The 6742-nt window shown below is 44.3% G+C and overlaps 1 long non-coding RNA gene across 1 annotated transcript in view; it reads right to left on the reverse strand.

The window, feature by feature from the left end:
- The window catches only part of LOC109490097, a 58276-nt gene extending 52041 nt beyond the window's left edge, over positions 1-6235 (reverse strand). The window contains exon 1 of the long non-coding RNA XR_002143324.2: positions 6173-6235. This is a non-coding gene — a long non-coding RNA (uncharacterized LOC109490097). The remainder of the gene's footprint in view (positions 1-6172) is intronic.
- Positions 6236-6742: the final 507 nt, after the last annotated feature.

Consider the following 6742-nt stretch of genomic DNA (forward strand, 5'->3'; position numbering starts at 1 on the left):
CGGAGCACAGAGGGATGGCCTTGGAGCAGGGTGGGTTGAGAGGCGCAGACGTCCGGGGTTTCCTGAATCCAGTTGGCCCTCTGCTGTCTCCTCCCAGCTGTCAGACATTGCTTACTGTGCTATGGAGGGGCCCGTGTTCCTCCTAACTCCGCTCCCTTCGGCTCACCCTTGGCCTCAGAACCACCCTGCGCCAAAGCAAGACCTTTCCCTCGGGGAAAGGGCCCGCCTGGCTTTCATGGGGTGAGTGTTTCCGATTTGGAGCCTGGATTTACAGACACCTATTCTATGCATATTGGCTTTTATTGCTTATTTCCAGGTTCTCAACTCTTGCAGCCCTTTGCGTTTTCTGGACCAGGGCCTCTGGAAAAGGAGGTGTCTGTCATGGTCCCGCTTTTTAAGACACAACACCCTTTGGTAAATGCCCCCTCTCGATGGTAGCTCTGTTGAGGAAATGGTTTCTGGTACATCTTTGCAGTGAGCAGGCAGTCGACACCGCTCTGGGCCCAGCTCAGGGCCAATAAATCGCCAGTGGATGCAAGAATGGAAGGATGGGATGAAGTGAGAGAGAAAACGAACCTGAGGGAGGGAAGAATGGTCGGTCTCGAAAGGAAGGCAAAGTGCTGCCATCAGCCACACTCCAGCAATGGAAGTGCTTTTAAAGTGCATCCCAGAATTCTCTGTTGGGAAAATAAAAGAACTGGCAAAAGGAAGCCAGTCCTAAAAGGAGGATTTCCACACGTTGCTCGTTATGGGTTCTAGCCCCCCCCGCCCCGGGGGGGGCAATATTACCCTGAGGCCTATCAATCCACTTGAGTCCATACGGAATGGGTCGCTGGCAGCCCAGTGATCACACCTTGATGCCATTGAACCCTTTTTTGGTACAGAATGTTCTAGCAAATCCCACAGTCAAGTACTGAGTGAAGAGGACATGATCCAGGTGCAGGGCTGTGCCAGGCAGAAAGAAAAATCAATACTGTGTGAATGCCTGCCATCATTTTATAGGTAGGGGTTTGCCAGGGCAGTCCTCCAAAAAACGATTTTATTTCCTCCTAGCCTCTCTGCCTACCATTCAGATGGCTCTCCTACCAGGCTTCCCATAAAAGATTCCAGCAGGTTCTTCCCCGGTACCCTCGTACTTTCCTGCTCTCACCAGAAGAGTTGTGTTCCTACAGAGTCAACCATGTTCCCAAACCTGTTTATGCCAATGGCTTTCTAAGTACCTACAAAAACTCAAATAGTACACAAACTCATGAAACAGCACAAAAAGAAAGAGGGGTTGTTAGCTGTTTCTACAAAAATGAAGCTGAGTGCTTTGGCTCAATAAGGCAAGTAGTCAAGAGAAAAAAACTGTTGGCAAATTAGGTGTGGATGAGACAACTGTAAATGATTAGAGGCAAAAAAAATAAAAATTGAACATCATCTGAACACGGATTGCTTTGCAAATGTCTTTAAATTCTCACTCCACGTTAAAGAAACACAAATGGAAACCTTAGATAGTGCTTATGGGTGTGGTCTGTGCAAGAAGGACCATCAGGGGCTCGTGCTCAAAGAAAAGTCCTTGGCCCCGCTTCAAAAAATAGTGAGTGAATGTACATGTGTTTTAAGTTAAAAATAAACTGTTAAAGGTGTGTGTGTATCATTTGTATGATTTTCTGCTTTAACCTGCTTTTGTAATTAACAATCCTCATCAGGAAAGAAAAATTTTCTACTTTCTTTCACATGAAAGATAATTATTAACTTATTCATGCAATAGTCAACAAATATTTATTAAGCAACAACTGGGGAGCAGTTTAGATGAGGACTACCCAAAGTCTCTCCGGCCTTATTAACACCATGCAGTTTAATACCAATAGTCAAACCCGGGCCCTTCTCTTTCCCCCCCACTCCTTCTTCGACCTTCCTTTCCCCCCTCCTCCTCCCACTCTCTCCCTACTCCCCTTCCCAGTCTCCATCCCCTCCTCCCTCCCCTCCCTCCTCCTTCTCCCTTTCACTTCCCCCTCCTCTTCCTCCTCTTCCTCCTTTTTCTTGTCTTCTTCCTTCCCTTATTTTCCCCTCCTCCACCCCATTTCTTGGTCAGTGGCATAGGAACACGGATTGAGCCCACAATCCTTCCCAATTACCACATAATTCTTGATCCCCGAGGGGAGTCTCCATTTTCACTGATCCATCATACCTCAAACACCACTGTTTTGGGCATTCTCATACAAACACATCTTCTCAACCCACTTCTTTTTTCCTTTCTGTATTCGGAATCTTTTTCAGTTGCCCCCAAAACAGCCACCTTTCTCTTTCTCATTTCCTCAGTTCCTTCTGGTTGTATTTCTAAGTGAAGGAGCTGACAGGCATCACAGTAATATTACTTTCCTGAAGTGCATATCATGGCAAAGAAAAGCCTTACATTTCAGAAGACTAAAACCAGACACTTGACCTAGGGCCATCAACCTGCAAACCCCTTAAAACGATCCAGAACCCTACTTCATAAGATCTATAAAAATCACCATCTACCCTCTGTAATCTCTCTAATTACATCTGCATTTCTTCAAAACCTACCATTCAAAATAAGGATCACCAAGTCAATGTTATTTCCTGCCAACTTAACCACTTGTCTGGCATTTTCAACCATTTTGTTTTCCTCTGTGTTTTCATTTCAAACATCAGCACTGTCGACTATGCTAACGTATACTGCGAGGTACAAAATGAGCCCCTGACCAAGCAGACCGGCTCGAGAGAGCTTTTGTTGGCTGGCCATGGTAGGTGGTCCTCACCTCTTGTACTGATTCTATGGAAAATTCTGTTTGCTTCCACTCAATCACTAAACAAACACATAAAGCTATAACTGTGAACATATATATATTTATATTTATATTTATATATATATAGTATATATATATATATTTTTTTTTTTAGGTGCACCATTTGGAGCAAGACTTTAAGAAATGTATGTACTTCTGTTTCACTTAGTATCTTTTCCTCATTAAGTTGTAACAGGTGACAAAGGCTCCCTAATGCAGCCTTGACCAACCCTTTGGCCCAAGTGGATTTTCCTTGCCCTGAATTTGGCATGGCATCCAGGGTTGTCCCACATTCACAGACAACTCACTAACGAGTTCCAGCAAGAGTTAAAGTTTTAGTGTGTTTTTCTGCTCCTGGGTTTAACGGTGATTCTCTTTATGACTGCAGACTGAGCAGGGCAGAGATATTCTTACTATGTTAATATTCAGGGCTTCTCTGTCTTTTTCAATGAGGGAGAAGCTGGCTTTCTGTTTCTCTGTGGCTTGGCAAAAATTGGGGAGGGATTTTTAAAACAAAATCTCTGCTTATCAGAATTGCGAATCCCCTTAAATGGTTTTTCCTCTCAGGGATTTTCTTGGCAAGCTAACTTCTAATTTTGACCTGTTTTCTCTTTACGTAGAGAAATCCTCCAGCTTTTCCAATTGATCTCTATGCACTTGGTTGCCTTGATAAATATTAACAAGCCCTTAATATTTGGGTGTTTGCATGTATGTGTCATCTGCCAATGTTATCAAAGACATCTCGCTCTTAAAGGAAACATAGCCCTTTCCCCAAGAACATTTTCTAAAGCATTCATACAAAAGTCACTCTAGTTTTGTTTTGTTTTTTTTTTTCAGAATAAAATAGATTTACGAGGCCTTAGAAGCAGAATGCAAAATGGTTTATGAGTACCTGGCTTTGGAAGGAGGAGACCGCATGGAAAGCTCCAGCTGAGCTCTTGCAAAGAAATCACTCATCTTCAAAGCTCACATTTGCTCTCTCCTTACAGCAGAACTGTTGAAGAAACGTCCTACTGAATAGCCCTGTTCAAACCACCCCTTCGGAAGGACCCTAAAGCTGGAAGCCTGGAGAGGCTTCCAGAGTTCCATCCCAAAGGTAGCAAGGCCACATCTAGCTTTCAACTACTCCCACCCTGCTCATTTCTAACCTGTGGGCAATTTGTCCAAGAGAATGCACAGCCTGGAGGTGAGCCCACCTGGGCTCCCTCGAAGACAGATGGCTTCCAACCACCAATCGGGTCATTACGAGAGGTTACTTGTTTTTGCAGGGGCATCAATTAAAATTCCAAAATTCCATCAAGAAAAAAACTTTGCAAAAGGGAGTTCTCCCAAGCAGTGGCCTTCCTTGTGTGCCTTGGTGGCCAGATTTTTGAGGACCCTCAGTACTTGCAGGGGCCTTGCTGATGGTGGCCAGACTTACACTTGCTTCCCACATGTGAACCCGCCTTTGATCATCTGCTGCTCTTTTCAATCCAGTTCGATATGTGACTATGACCACTTCTCTGTCCCGCATTGGGTCCTGGTGCTCAAGTATACTGTGGCTCTGAACTGACCCAGTGGCCCATGTGCATCCCTCACTCCCCTGTGGTTAGACAGCGGGATAGCAGAGCTTTCTCAAACAGGATGCATAGCTCATGTCTTGAAATACCTTTTAAATTGTTTTTCAAACTATGGTTTAAAAAGACAAACATAGTGATTTAGATTAGTTTCCAAATACTAACCCTGAACAGATCTGGGCTGCCCTGTGAAGGGCTGGATTTTGCAGAGATCTCAGACTGGAGCTTTCCCTGCCTTCTCTGACTCTTTGTGACACGCTTGTGAATGACATTAATGAAGAATGTTGTAGCTCTGCACGGGTCTTTGGATTTCAGAGCTGCACACGTCTGCTCATGTAAAAGTATACAAGCAACTACAGACTAAAGCATACACAGGCACACACTCAATTAAATGCCAGGCGTTGGCCTAAGAGCATCCGCCCGGCAATGCTCGAGCTCTCTACTTGGGCAATCATATGTGACACCACCACAATAACCTATTAGAGACCATTTTATTTTTTTATTGTAAGTTCTAAGCATTTGGGGCTAGTGTATAGTTAATGAAAGAAAAAAAAGTATAAGATAACCTTAGTGCCTCAACTTTTAAACAAAAAGTTCTTCCTTCCCCGCTTTCTAGATTCTGAGTCTATTTAAAGAATCTCTTGAGATGGCAAGACGAACTTCCTCGAGGAACTCAAGGGCTTACTTGTGGGGATCAAGATTCTCTTAATATTACGCAGCTAAGACGAGGGCAGAACAATCCAGATACCGAGGCTGATGTACGAGCTCTCGTCCATAAATCCTGATTGCAAATGTTGGTGTTTATCAAAACAGACCCATTGATCTCATAATGTGTAAATGTTACAGATTCAATCTTAGGAAATAAATTTCTCTTGATAAAATACTGCCGTTGGCCATTTTGTATATCGAGTTTTTACATAGCATTTGGAATGATGAATTTTTAAAAGGGTCCATCAGCTTAAAGAAAAGTTTGGGGGAAGGGGCGCTTAGGTGGCTCAGTCAGTTAAGCGTTTGCCTTCGGCTCAGGTCATGATCCGAAGGTCCTGGAATCGAGCCCCGCATCCAGCTTCCTGCTCAGCTGGGAGTCTGCTTCTCCCTCTCCCTCTGCCACTGCTTGTGCTCTCTCTGTCACTCGCTCTCAAATAAATAAAAATAAAATAAAATTTAGAAAAAGAAAAGTTTGAAAACAGCCTTGGCGGCACCGACAACAGTTCCAGACCACGGCGCTCTCTTCCCGACCCCGCACTAAAGGAATGTGGCCCCCAGGAGTTAGTCGCGCGGTCTCCTTACGCACAAAACAGGGATACCACTGCTTGTCCTATTTGCCTCACAAGGTTGATATCAGGATCAAACAAAACATGCTGGTGAAGGTCACAGACGTTTTGAGCAGAAGGAACCAGAGAAGCCACTTTTTAAGCACCCGGATCAGTTAAGCCAAAATCTGTAGTGATGCGGCCGGAGGACACCAACTATTAGAAGTTCTCCAGGTAATTCTAGTGTGCAGGCGGGATAAATGTCCGCAGATCCAAGAACGTCTCTACTTAAAAATCTGAATCCTGGAGGTCTCCCGGGAAATAGCAGAGCACAGGGTAGAAGACAAGCCACTTGATTCTTGGTGTGAGCGCCTCTCCCCACAGCACACAGCTCCCTAGGCCTCGGCGGCCCTCGGGAATAGCAAACTTACCACACGTACGTACAGAGTATATCGAGGAGATCACTGACGTGCAGACCCGCGAGGCTAGTTACTATAAAGACTATACAGTAACACGTAAATATCGAATTTCCTATTTTCCTGTTTTCTTTTTTAAAAGGTTCTCCACTTACCTGAGAGACTCCATGAAATGAGAAAGCATGATGCTGGGAGTTCCTGAAGAAGCAAGGGCTCCTCTGAGATGTTACCAATTTTCTGCAGATGGGAGTGGCGTCCAGCTCCTACAGAACGAACAACAATACTATTTTCAGCATCACTTGCTTAGGAAGATCCTAGAGCCTAAGTGGGCCAATGAAACCCAGAAGCGAGCAAACGAAAGACATTAAAACAAAAATGCCAATGCCTTGTTATGGTTACAAGACTTTCCAATCGAAATCCGATTGTGTATGCACATGAGGTAAGAAATTGATAGGACATTCAGCACAGGGATTGATCCATAAAAGATGTTCAATAAATTACTATTAGTACGATTTTCTCAGCGTCTGGCTAACAGCAGAGTTGGCATTGGGCAAAAGATGGTGTTGGAAATCCAGTTCCCTCTACTAAAGGCTACGTGACCATAGGAAAGTCATTTCACCTCTGGGTCTTGGTTTCCCCTACTGTACCGTAGAGCTAAAAACACTGCCTAATAATAAAAAGAAATGGACCAATACCTGCTACAGTGTGATGAACCTTGAAAACAT

Source organism: Ailuropoda melanoleuca, chromosome 5 (genome assembly GCF_002007445.2).
Source record: "Ailuropoda melanoleuca isolate Jingjing chromosome 5, ASM200744v2, whole genome shotgun sequence".
Lineage (NCBI taxonomy): Eukaryota > Metazoa > Chordata > Mammalia > Carnivora > Ursidae > Ailuropoda > Ailuropoda melanoleuca.